This window comes from Hemitrygon akajei, chromosome 10, assembly GCF_048418815.1.
Source record: "Hemitrygon akajei chromosome 10, sHemAka1.3, whole genome shotgun sequence".
Lineage (NCBI taxonomy): Eukaryota > Metazoa > Chordata > Chondrichthyes > Myliobatiformes > Dasyatidae > Hemitrygon > Hemitrygon akajei.
Window position 1 is genome coordinate 20460405 of NC_133133.1, and position 12833 is coordinate 20473237.

The following is a 12833-nucleotide window of genomic DNA, read 5'->3' on the forward strand; positions in this document are numbered from 1 at the left end:
GTGACCTAGTTTGATAATAGTACAGTTGCACCTAATGATTGAGAGATTTAATAGGGAAGCATTAACTCTTGAAGACTTTTAGAAGACATCTGATGTTCCTATGAAGTACATATTCCCACTAAAGTCAGGCCTTATACACTGGACTTCTTCCAGACCTGCAATGGAACTGTCCACAGTTTCAACAACTTGTCTACTGAAGTACAATCAAAAATCAAAGACACATTATTCAGTAGAGACAACACTTCATCAAATAGTTAACGACTAAGAAGAGTGAGAGGAAATAATTCTGAACACTTATAGGATTACCAAATTACATTAAACCTCAAGAGTTAACAAATGAAGCCTTGATGGCATTCAGGAAACTGGTGGACAATGCAGTACCCATAATAAGCAACAACAGTTTAAAGCATTTCCATGGGCTTTGTGACCACAGGATTCTGTAGATAAGTACAAGAAAAAACTTCAATTTGTAAGTATGTACATTAATATCATCCTTATTTGAAAGTTAATGAAAAGTCCAAGAACAGCAGCAGAACAGGTCATCCTACGCAGATACAGCAAATGATACCAAATGCCAACTATAGATGCAAGCTGAAAGCAAGTACAGGTTTCCCACGCAATCCGAAGGTAGAGCGTTCCTATGAAACTGTCTGTAATCCGAAATGTCATAAAGCGAAGAAGCAATTACATTAATTTATATGGGAAAGATTTTTGAGCATTCCCAGACCCAAAAAAACCTACTAAATCAAAGCAAATAACACATAAAACCTAAAATAACACTAATATATAGTAAAAGCACGAATGATATGATAAATTTACACCCTATATAAAGTAGAAATATTGTAGGTACGGCATAGTTTCACTTATCAAACTCCGGAAGGCAGCGAGCCAAAATTGGAGAAGAAAAAATCGGCACGTGCACACGTACACGTATGCGCAAACAACTGCCCGCACAAGGCTTCACGGTCATTGTAGTCTTTCTCGGAGTAAACAGACGTATAAAGCGGGCATCTTTTTCTCGTAAAAGCGAAAATCCTCTTTGGTTAGCGAAAACAGGTACCATTGTAAGTCTTTCGTAACAGCGAATTGCCGTAAAGCGAACATTCCAAAAGCGGGGACCACCTGTACATCAAAAAACACAAACTGGTGCCTGAAACCAATATTTCACATGGACGGATTAATTAATCATAAACAACTTTACAATTTTCAATCCTTTCAGTTTTATAGTACAACCAGCAAAGTCTATGATTTCATGTATAAAGGAATTTTGTGTGACCATAGTGTCACTGCCAAATCAGTGCAAGAGAATAATAATGCCAAGAGTGACATTACCAACAATATACAACGGAAGAATGGTGCTAACTTCCAAGTAACCATAATTAAACTTAAGTGATAAATAATATTTGCAATCAAGGAGTCCTTTTAGATTGAGAAAGTACTTTGACAGTTGTGTTACACCAAACCCAGACAAACAACTCAGTTCTGAAGGGACAGTTTCAATTAGTGTCACAAGCTATATGCTCCCATTTCTTGGTTGCTCATGGCATTGTGTCCATTCCATGACAATAAACTGACTTTCCTTAATATGTTATGGCCCATTCTACATATGTTTTGTTGAGTATTCATAAATTTTTTTTCTGCAAAAGGTTCAGGATTTTTTGTTATGAAAAACGTAACTTCTTATAGAAACAGGTACAGTGAATCCTGGCTTCCATGGAGATTCCTGTGTTTCCTCCGGGCACTTGAGTATTCTCCCACATGCCTAAGGCGTTCATGTTGGTAAGTTAAACAGCTAATATAAATTGCCCCAGGTTAGTGCATGGTAGAATTTGGGAGAGAATGATAATAAAATGAGATTAATGTAGGACTAATGTAAATGTGGCTGTCAGTCAGCACAGGCATGATAGGCCAAAGGGCTCATCTCTGTGCTGCATCTCTCTGACTGTATAACTTGGGAGTCAAATTAGCATTCTAACTAAACGTTTGTACCTGTGAACTAGTTAGACCAATGATATTAGGAGCTTGAAAGTAAAAAAAAACTGCTGTTTAAGATTAAGACTGAAACACCTTCTCTAGTTCATACTCAACATCCAACCAGTGGAAGTAGCCATTGTCCTCCTATTTACTTCTGTTGCCACTTTCAGAGAGCAAGAAGCTAGCACTCCTGATGGTAAAGCTATTTATATTTCTCTTGTATTTGATGACCTCACTTATCTGGATTAAACATCATCTGTCATTTCTCTGCTCACATTTGCAACTGGTCTAGAAACTGCTGAATCCTTTCACAATCACCTTCACCATCTACAATTCCTGTTTTATGGTTCTGGTTTTTAACTAGCCACTTAACTCACTAAATTCTCTTTTCAGGACCTTGTCTCTCACCCTGCCTATGGTATTAGTACCAATATGAACCGCACCACCTGGCGGTCGCTCTCCCCTTTATGAACCGCACCAGCTGGCGGTCACTCTCCCCTTTATGAACCGCACCACCTGGCCGTCGCTCTCCCCTTTATGAACCGCACCACCTGGCCGTCGCTCTCCCCTTTATGAACCGCACCACCTGGCCGTCGCTCTCCCCTTTATGAACCGCACCACCTGGCCGTCGCTCTCCCCTTTATGAACCGCACCACCTGGCCGTCGCTCTCCCCTTTATGAACCGCACCACCTGGCCGTCGCTCTCCCCTTTATGAACCGCACCACCTGGCCGTCGCTCTCCCCTTTATGAACCGCACCACCTGGCCGTCGCTCTCCCCTTTATGAACCGCACCACCTGGCCGTCGCTCTCCCCTTTCACAATGTCCTATTCCTACTCTAACACATCCTTAACCCTAGCGCCAGAGAGAAAATGCACCATCCTTGAACAGCAGTCTATGCTGTTATCAAGTTGTCTATCACTATTGCTTGTCTATAGACTTTGCCCTGCCTTGCCATACTGGCACTGTTACCATTTTGGCTGCTGTTACCGTTCACTCCTCACCCTCATCCACCAAGAGGCATCCTGTCTCATTTTCAACATAGGCATCTACTCTTTATACATATTTGTCTTTCCTTCCTACTCTTCCCTCCCATCCCCCCACCCGCTCAAAAGGTCAAAGCCCTGTGCTTCCTTCTGGAAGATGGACAGTACCAACTCCCCTCATCCACTAGTCTCAACTTCTCTTTCAATTCCTCACACTTGCTACAAATTAAAGCCATAGCCATTGGCACTCACAGGGCTCTCACCAATTTTGTCTTCTTAATGGCTACATGTTACAGTCCCAGTTTATACCTACTCCGGCATCAACCCTAAATGAATTTGCATTGGTGCTGCCTCTTGCACTCTTGTGTAGCTCATCACTTTTATCAACTTCACTCCAAACTTCCACTCTGCCATCAAATTCATTTCTACAATTCCAAACACCTCTCCCCCTTTTCTGGATCTGCCTCAATTTCAGAGTACAAACTATTCACTGACATTTACTATAAATCTACTGACTCCCACTGCCACCTTGACTACAACTCCTCACACCCAAACCTCTTGCAAGGACTTCATCTCTTAATCATTACCTGTGTCTACTGGTTCATTCATACTCATGCTCCCATCACTCTCCTTCCAATTCCTCTCCTCTCCCCCTCCCCCCCCCAACTGTCACAGTTTCATTCCCTTCCTCACCTGGCTCTATCTGGCCATGTTACTGCCCTCACTCTACACCTTCCGGTACTGCTATCCTGTCCCCCAACAGGTTTGACCACTCCTCACTCACCCCTTATCTAGTTTCACTCTTCACTTTCCTCAATTATCAGATTCCAGCAATTGCACTTCCACTTATTACCTTCTATCCTCCACCTTTAATTTCCAACCCGCCCTCCCCACTCACCCAGGATTCATTGGCCAACTGTGTAGTTAAGAGGGCTATCAATTAAAACTGAAGAGTCTAGGTATTTCTTCTCAGGATGGCAAATGTCAGGAATTCTCCACCCAAGTGGGTTGCAGAAATTACATTATGGGAAGTATTTAAAGAGTCAGATGTTCTGTTTTTGAAAGATCAGGGGTATGGAATGCAACACAGAACTGGCAAAGAAAAGGAATTGAGGACTGGGTATATTAACCATGTTTTCAGCCATATTTTGTATGCAACTCATTAACGTTGAAGTCATTCTTTTTGGCCTTCTAAATTTGACTTCTCAGACAACAGCACATTTCTGCCCTGACACTTGAATTTCTGCCATACTGCTAGTGTCTTCCATAGTGAAGACTGGTGCAAAATACTTAAGTTTGTCTGCCATTTCTTTGTCCCCCATTACTACCTCTCCAGCATCATTTTCCAGTGGTTCAATATCCACTCTGCTTCTCTTACTCTTTATATATTTGACAAACTTTCGGAATCAGCAGGAGCTCAAGAAATACAACTATGAAAACAGGTTGAGTGAACTCAGCCTTTTCTCCTGGGAGTGATGGAGGATGAGAGGTGACCTGATAGAGGTGAATAAGATGATGAGAGGCATTGATCGTGTGGTCAGTCAGAGGCTTTTTTCCCAGGGCTGAAATGGCTGCCACAAGAGGGCTCAGGTTTAAGGTGCTTGGGAGTAGGTACAGAGGAGATGTCAGGGGTAGCTTTTTTACACAGAGAGTGGTGAGTGCCTGGAATGGGCTGCCAGCAGCGGTGGTGGAGGTAGATACGATAGGGTCTTTTAAGAGACTTTTGGATAGGTACATGGAGCTTAGAAAAGTAGACTGCTATAGGTAAACCTAGCAATTTCTAAGGTAGGGACGTGTGTGGCAAAATATTGTGGGCTGAAGGGCCTGTATTGTGCTGTGGGGTTTCTAATGTTAAATACCTAGGCTTACCCATAACCCTCTATGTTTCTAAGCTCCATGTACCTATTCGGGAGTCTCTAAAAAGACCCTATCATTTCTGCCTCCACCACTGCCACCGGCAATCCATTCCATGCAATCACTACTCTCTGCATTTAAAAAAAACTTTCCCCTGACATCTCCTCTGTACCTACTTCCAAAGCACCTTAAAACTATGCCCTCTCGTGCTAGTCATTTCAGCCCTGGGAAAAAGCCTCTGACTATCCACGTGATCAATGCATCTTATTATCTTATACATCTCTATCAGGTCACCTCTCATCCTGTCACTCCAAGGAGAAAAGGCCAAGTTCACTCAACCTATACTCATAAGGCATGCTCCCCAATCCAGGCAACATCCTTGTAAACCTCTTCTGCACCCTTTCTATGTTTTCCACATTCTTCCTGTAATGAGGTGACCAGAACTGAGCACAGTACTCCAAGTGGGGTCTGACCAGGGTCCTATATAGCTGCAACATTACCTCTTGGCTCCTAAGTTCAATTCCACGATTGATGGAAGGCCAGTACACTGTATGTCTTCTTAACCACAGAGTCAACCTGTGCGGCTGCTTTGAGCGTCCTATGGACTCAGACGCCAAGATCCCTCTGATCCTCCACGCTGCCAAGAGTCTTACCATTAATACTATATTCTGCCATCATATTTGACCTACCAAAATGAACCACCTCACACTTATCTGGGTTGAACTCCATCTGTCACTTCTCAGTCCAGTTTTGCAACCTATCGATGTCCCACTGCAACCTCTGACAGCCCTCCACACTATCCACAACACCCCCAACCTTTGTGTCATCAGCAAACTTACTAACCCATCCCTCCACTTCCTCATCCAGGTTATTTATAAAAATCACGAAGAGTAAGGGTCCCAGAACAGATCCCTGAGGCACACCATTGGTCACCGGCCTCCGTGCAGAATATGACCCATCTACAACCACTCTTTTGCCTTCTGTGGGCAAGCCAGTTCTGGATCCACAAAGCAATGACCTCTTGGGTCCCATGCCTCCTTACTTTCTCAATAAGCTTTGCATGGGGTACCTTGTCAAATGCCTTGCTGAAATCCATATACACTACATCTACTGCTCTTCCTTCATCAATGTGTTTAGTCATATCCTCAAAAAATTCAATCAGGCTTGTAAGGCACGACCTGCCCTTGACAAAGCCATGTTGACTATTCCTAATCATAATATACCTCTCGAAATGTTCATAAATCCTGACTCTCAGGATCATCTCCATCAACTTACCAACCACTGAAGAAAGACTCACTGGTCTATAATTTCCTGAACTATTGTTACTCCCTGTCTTGAATAATGGAACAACATCCGCAACCCTCCAATCGTCCGGAACCTCACCCGTTCCCACTGATGATGCAAAGATCATTGCTAGAGGCTCAGCAATCTCCTCCCTCGCCTCCCACGGTAGCCTGGGGTACATCTCATCCGGTCCCGGCGACTTATCCAACTTGATGCTTTCCAGCACATCCTCTTTCTTAATATCTACATGCTCAAGCTTTTCAGTCTGCTGCAAGTCATCACTACAAGCTAAGGTAAGGACATGTTCGGCACAGCTTTGTGGGCTGAAGGGCCTGAATTGTGCTGTAGGCTTTCTATGCTTCTATATCACAATGTTCCAAGAGTAACAGCTAATTGCTGAGAAGCACATCTTCTTTTGACAATTTCTAGCCGTTTTCTTTGACAATAACATATATTATCTGTAAAAAGCAGTGTGGTTATGTTAGAACAATGAATGAAGGAAAACAATAGAGCAAGGGCTAAAACAATTTGCAGAACAAAGTTTTTTCTCAGTAAGACTTCCACCTCTGAAAGACAAAATCTTACTATGAATATGTAACTGGGAGAAGTTCACTAGAATGCACATGATATATTGAAGAACTCCATAAGAATTCAGCTGAAAAGTTAGTTTTTGAGGCATTCTTCAGCTGACCAGTTTATAATTTGCATAAAAATTTGGTGCAAGTTTTGTGTTTTCATCGAATGAAAAAAACTGCTTCAAGGTTATCAATAGCGTCTACTATACCCATAATAAATTAGAATTACAGTTTGTTATAAAGAAAGAACACAATGGATTGAATCTGTAAACCAATTAACAGTTTTACTATCACCTAGATGCAGCAAATAATGCCAATAAATTTGGTGCATCAATTAAAGCTTTATGTGCTTAAAATTCATAAACACATTTAGCATGACTTTCACCTTTCCATCTGTGTGCATTTCTCTATTGTTGGTAGTCTAAAGACTTAACGAGATAAGGCTACAACAGAGCATCCCTTACTGAAGTCTGTAACTCAACTTCTACGATCAACATTATGTTTATAAATTCGTTTGTATTTAGTCTCTACTTTCTATTGCTTGTGAATTATTTTGGTAACACAGCTGTCTCCAAAACATCTGTTTTAAGATGTATGAAAGGGCACAGACTATAGAATATTCCTTTGATCTGTTTTGCAGGAATATGAATTCTGAAATTATTATGTCACTGGAATTGTCATTTCTGGATACCCAAGGGAGATGGCACCAGTGAACCAGTGTGGTGTGTGGCCAAGTGGTTAAGGCTTTGGGCTGGCAATCTGGAGGTCGTTATTTCGCGCCTCAGCTGAGGCAGCATGAGAGTCCTTGAGCAAGGCACTTAACCACACACTGCTCCTGCACGTTTATAGCCCAGTGGTGGCGGCTGGTGCAGTATGGACAAGACAAGAGACCAAAACTGATGTCCTTCAGACAGCTCATGAAATTACTTCTTTTTACTACTACTACTTCTTTCAAACATGATTCTGCTACTATCAGAACCTGAGTTTTACATTTTGAGAGTGTGTTTTCCGGCCAATTGAGCGATCTTTTGTTTTGCTATCTCTAAGGGAGTCCAGTGAGATTTAGAGTGGAGAGTGCAGCCTGCAAGTCAAGAACCTTGGAAACTGTACGAGCCCATGCTCAACTCGATTTCTCTCCGATCAAAGCCTCAAGCAAGATTGAAATCAACAAGGACGAGATTGGAAGGTAAATGGGTGTTCAGTAACATCTGCCTGCATTTGATTGGTCTCGCTCTTGTTCGCTGCTGGCTGAAGAGGTGCCTGCATCTTTCTCTCCCCCTCTTGCTCAAAAGGTGCTGGAGTTCTGGATCTTGAGCAAAGTTTAATCGATGCAGTTTGTGAATTAGCATCTGTAGTTCATGTTATGATGTGGTTTTGATTTCTGGTTACTCCTTTATTAATTGCTGTTTTGTGAGATTTTGATTGGGGCGGGCTGGCTCTGTAGCCTGCAGTCAATGAATGACACAGCGCTAAGTCAAACTGAACTGAACTAAATGGAATATTCCTAGACTGTTTCAATTACTTTGTGGTTTAATGTTTTATATTGTGTTTTTTGCTCATTTTTTGTCATTTGTGTGATTTGTCCTTTCTTTTGCGTGTTGTATACCACATGCATACTTTGATAATAAATGTACTTTGAATTTTTGAATCTTTATTTCTTTCATTGGCAAGCTATTATGCTCACTGCGCTCATTTTACTTTCAAACTTGTGTTCCTGCAGATTCTTTCAAAAATGATATCCACCGTCATAATGATTCAATACCTGCTTCACCCCGTTGTCTAAATAAACCAAATATATACCTTTTATGGTATGGCACTTAAAAGGTCAGCTCTGCAAATATATGACAATGAAAGAATGCTCTCCATGCACTCTTCAAGCTCAGAATCAGATTGATTATCACCTACATTATTTATCTGTCGAGAAATTTAACTTAGCAGCCGCAGTTCAATGCAATACATAATATAGAAGAAAAAATAATAAGCAAATCAATTACAGTACACATCTACTGAATAGATTAAAAATCGAACAAACAAAAAACAGTATCAATAAAGTGAGGTAGTGCTCACAGGTTCAATGTCCATTTAGGAATCGGATGGCAGAGGGGAAGAAGCTGTTCCTGAATTGCTGAGTGTGCACTTTCAGGCTTCTGTACCTTCTACCGTGAACAGTGAAAACAGTGAATAAAGGGCAAGCCCTGGGTGCTGGAGGCCCGTAATAATGGATGCTGCCTTTCTGAGACACCACACCTTGAAGATATCCTGGGTTCTTTGTAGGCTAGTACCCAAGATGGAGCTGACTAAATTTACAAACCTCTGCAGCTTCTTTCGGTCCTGTGCAGTACTCCCACCCCTCACCATACCAGATAATGATGCAGCCTATCAGAATGCCCTCCATGGTACATCTACAGAAATTTTTGAGTGTATTTGTTGACACACCAAATCCCTTCAAATCTCTAACTACATCGATACGCTGGGACCAGGTTAGGTCCTCAGAGGTCTTGACACCTAGGAAGTTGAAACTGCTCACTGTCTCCACTTCTGATCCCTTTATGTGGATTGGTCTGTGTTACTTTGTCATATCCTTCCTGAAATCCACAATCAGGTCTTTCATCTTATTGAAGTTGAATGCAAGGTTGTTGCTGTGACACCAACTCCACTAGTTCGCCCAGCTTTTGGAAAATCAGATCACTCTTCGATTCTGCTTTTGCTGATGTACAGGTAGAAGCTGAAACAAGAGGTGGCCAGAGTTAAAACCGTCCACTGTTGGTCCGACCAATTGGCCTCCATGCTGCAGGACTGCTTCAATGAGGTGAACTGGAATGTCTTCCATAATGAGGATATCTTCAAGTTCAATGATGGAGTCACATGCTTCATCCGGAAGTGCACTGACGATGTTGTCCCCCCAAGAGACGGTCAGGGTCTTCCTGAACCAGAAACCCTGGATCAATAGTTCCAAGCAAGCAGCACTTACTGCGCAACATCGCACTTACATCGCTGGCGATCAACTAGAGCTCAAGAAAAGCAGCTATGATCTGCGCAAAGCTATCAAGGCTGCAAAACAACAATATAGGGACAAGACTGAGTCAAGATTCACAACGAGTAGCACATGTGACTTGTGCCAAGGGCTGCACACCATTGCGGACGTCAAACCCAAATGTTGTGATGCTGCCAATATTGCGGCCTCTCTCCCAGATGAGCTCAAATGCTTTTATGCTCGGTTTGATGTTGCTAACTCTGAGCCTCCGCGGAAAGCCACTGCTACAACTTGCAACCTGGTCGTCTCTGAGGCTGAGGTAGGCAGATGTTTTCAATGAGTGGACAGTTGCAAGGCTGTGGGACCAGATAGCATCCCAGGCTGAGTACTCAGGATGTGCGCAGCACAACTGGCAGGTGCGTTTACTGACATTTTTAATCTCTCTCTCTCCCCCAGTGTAGTGTGCCCTCCTGCTTCAGATTATCCACCATTGTCCCTGTACCAAAAAAGACCAAGGTAACATGCCTGAATGACTGGTGTCCTGTCGCACTCACCTTAATAATAAACAAATGCTTTGAGAGGCTGGTCAAGGATTACATCTGCAGCTTGTTACCACCCAAACTGGAACCCCTACAATTCACCTACTGATAATATTGATTGACAAACGATGGATACTTATATGAGAATGCTGTTCTTGGACTACAGTTCAGCATTCAACACCATAGTTCCATCCAGGCTTGACAAGAAGCTCAGACCTTGGCCTTGCCTTGTGCAGTTGGATCTTGGACTTCCTGTCAGATTGCCAGCAGGTTGTAAGAGTGGGCTTCCTCACCTCCAACCCTCTGACCATCAATACAGGAGTCCCTCAGGGCTGCATACTGATTCCCCTCCTTTACTCTCTGTATACCCATGACTGTATCGCCACCCACAGCTCCAACCTGCTAATTAAATTTGCTGACGATACTACTATTGATTGGACTTATTTTAAAAAATAACAAGATGGCCTACAGGGAAGAAGTCAACTCTCTGAGACAGTGGTGTCAAGAAAACAACCTTTCCCTCAAATGTTGCAAAAACAAAGGAGCTGGTTGTGGACAACAGGAGGAATAGAGATAGGCTAACCCTATTGACATCAATGAATCTGGGGTTGAGAGGGTAAACAGCTCCAAGTTCCTTGGCATCTACATCACCGAGGACCTCATGTGGTCTGTACACACCAAGTGTGTGGTGAAAAAGGTACAACCGTACCTCTTGCACCTCAGATGGTTGAGAAACTTTGGTATGAGACCCCAAGTCCTAAGAATTTTCTACAGGGTCACAACTGACAGCATCCTGACTGGCTGCATCACTGCCTGGTATGGGAACTGTACCTCCCTTAATCGCAGGACTCTGCAGAGAGTGGTGAGGATAGCCCAGCACATCTGTAGTTGTGAATTTCCTATGATTCAGGACATTTACAAGGACAGATGTGCAAAAAGGGCCCGTAGGATCATTGGGGATCCAAGACATCTCATCCACAATCTATTCCAGCTACTACCATCTGGGATGCGGTATCACAGCATAATAGCCAGGACCAACAGGCTATATTACACTGACTGTTCTATTTATCAAAAATTATTATAAATTACTGTGATTGCACATTGCACATTTAGATGGAGACGTAAAGATATTTACTCCTCATGTATGTGAAGAACGTGAGAAATAAAGTCAATTCAATCTCACCCCTGTACACCCTTTCATATCCATCTGAGATTCTACTAACAATAGTTGTATCATCAGCAAATTTATAGAAGGTATTTGAGCTATGCCTAGCCACACAGTCATGTCTATAGAGAGTGTAGAGCAGTGGGCTAAGCACACACCCTTGAACTGCACCAGTGTTGATCATCAGCAAGGAGGAGATTTTCTCACCAATCCACACAGATTGTGGTCTTCCAGTTAGGAAGTTGAGGATCAAATTGCAGAGTGAGGTACAGAGGTCCAAATCCTGTAACTTCTCAATCAGAATTGTGGGAATGATGGCATTAAATGCTGAGCTATATTCGATGAACAGCATCCTGACATCTGTGTTGTCCAGGTGGTCTAAGGCCGTGTGAAGAGCTGCTGAGATTTCATCTGCTGTTAACCTATATAGACAAATTGTAATGAGTCCAGGTCAGGACCAACCTCTCAAAGCATTTCATCACGGTAGATGTGAGTGTTACTGGACGATAGTCCTTAAGGCAGCTCATTTTATTCTTCTTTGTAGGCACTAGTATAATTGTTGCCTTTTTGAAGCAATTGGGAACTTCCCCCCATTGCAGTGAGAGGTTGTAAATGTCCTTGAATACCACTGCCAATTGGTTGGCACAGGTTTTCAGAGCCTTACTAGGTGCTTCATTGGGGCCTTACACTTTGCAAGGGTTCACCCTCTTTAAAGACAGCCTAACATCAGCTTTTGAGACAGAGATCACAGGGTCATCAGGTGCAGCAGGGATTTTCATAGCTGTAGTTATATTTTCCCTTTCAAAACGGGTATAGAGAATGTTGCTTCATTACCAGATGAACTTATCACTACCACTCATGCTACTGGATTTGCTTTGTAGGATATAATGTCTTGTAAATCCTGCCAGAGTTGTCGTACATTCGATGTCGCCTCCCACCTCGTTCAAAAATTGTTTCTTTTCCCTTGAAATAGCCCGCCACAAATAATACCTGGTTTTCTGGTACAGGCCTGGGTCGCCAGGCTTGAATGCCACAGACCTAGCCTTCAACAGTTGACGTACCTCCTGGGTAATCCATGGCTTTTGGTTTGGGGATGTCCAGTAAGCCTTTGTAGGCACATACTATCTACACAGATTTTAATGAAGCTGGTAACAACTGCAGCATACTCATCCAGGTTTGAAGACGAATCCCTGACTACAGTCCAGTCCACCAATTCAAAGCAGTCCCGTAAGCGCTCCTGTGCTTCCCTTGTCTATACCTTCTTGGTCCTCACTACTGGTGCTGCAGTCTTCAGTCTCTGCTTATACTTGGGGAGTAGAAGTACAGCCAAGTGATGAGACTTCCTGAACTGAGGGCGTGGAATAGCACGGTAAGCATTCTTGATGGTGGTGTTACAGTGGTCCAATGTGTTGTTTCCTCCGGTACTGCAAGTCAAGTCAAGTCACGTTTTATTGTCATTTCGACCATAACTGCTGGTACAGTA

The 12833-nt window shown here is 42.9% G+C and overlaps 1 protein-coding gene across 5 annotated transcripts in view; it reads right to left on the bottom strand.

Annotated features, from left to right (window-relative positions):
• ar (androgen receptor) overlaps nt 1-12833 on the bottom strand; it is a 183603-nt gene that overhangs the window by 44463 nt on the left and 126307 nt on the right. The gene's annotated exons all lie outside the window — the stretch shown is intronic.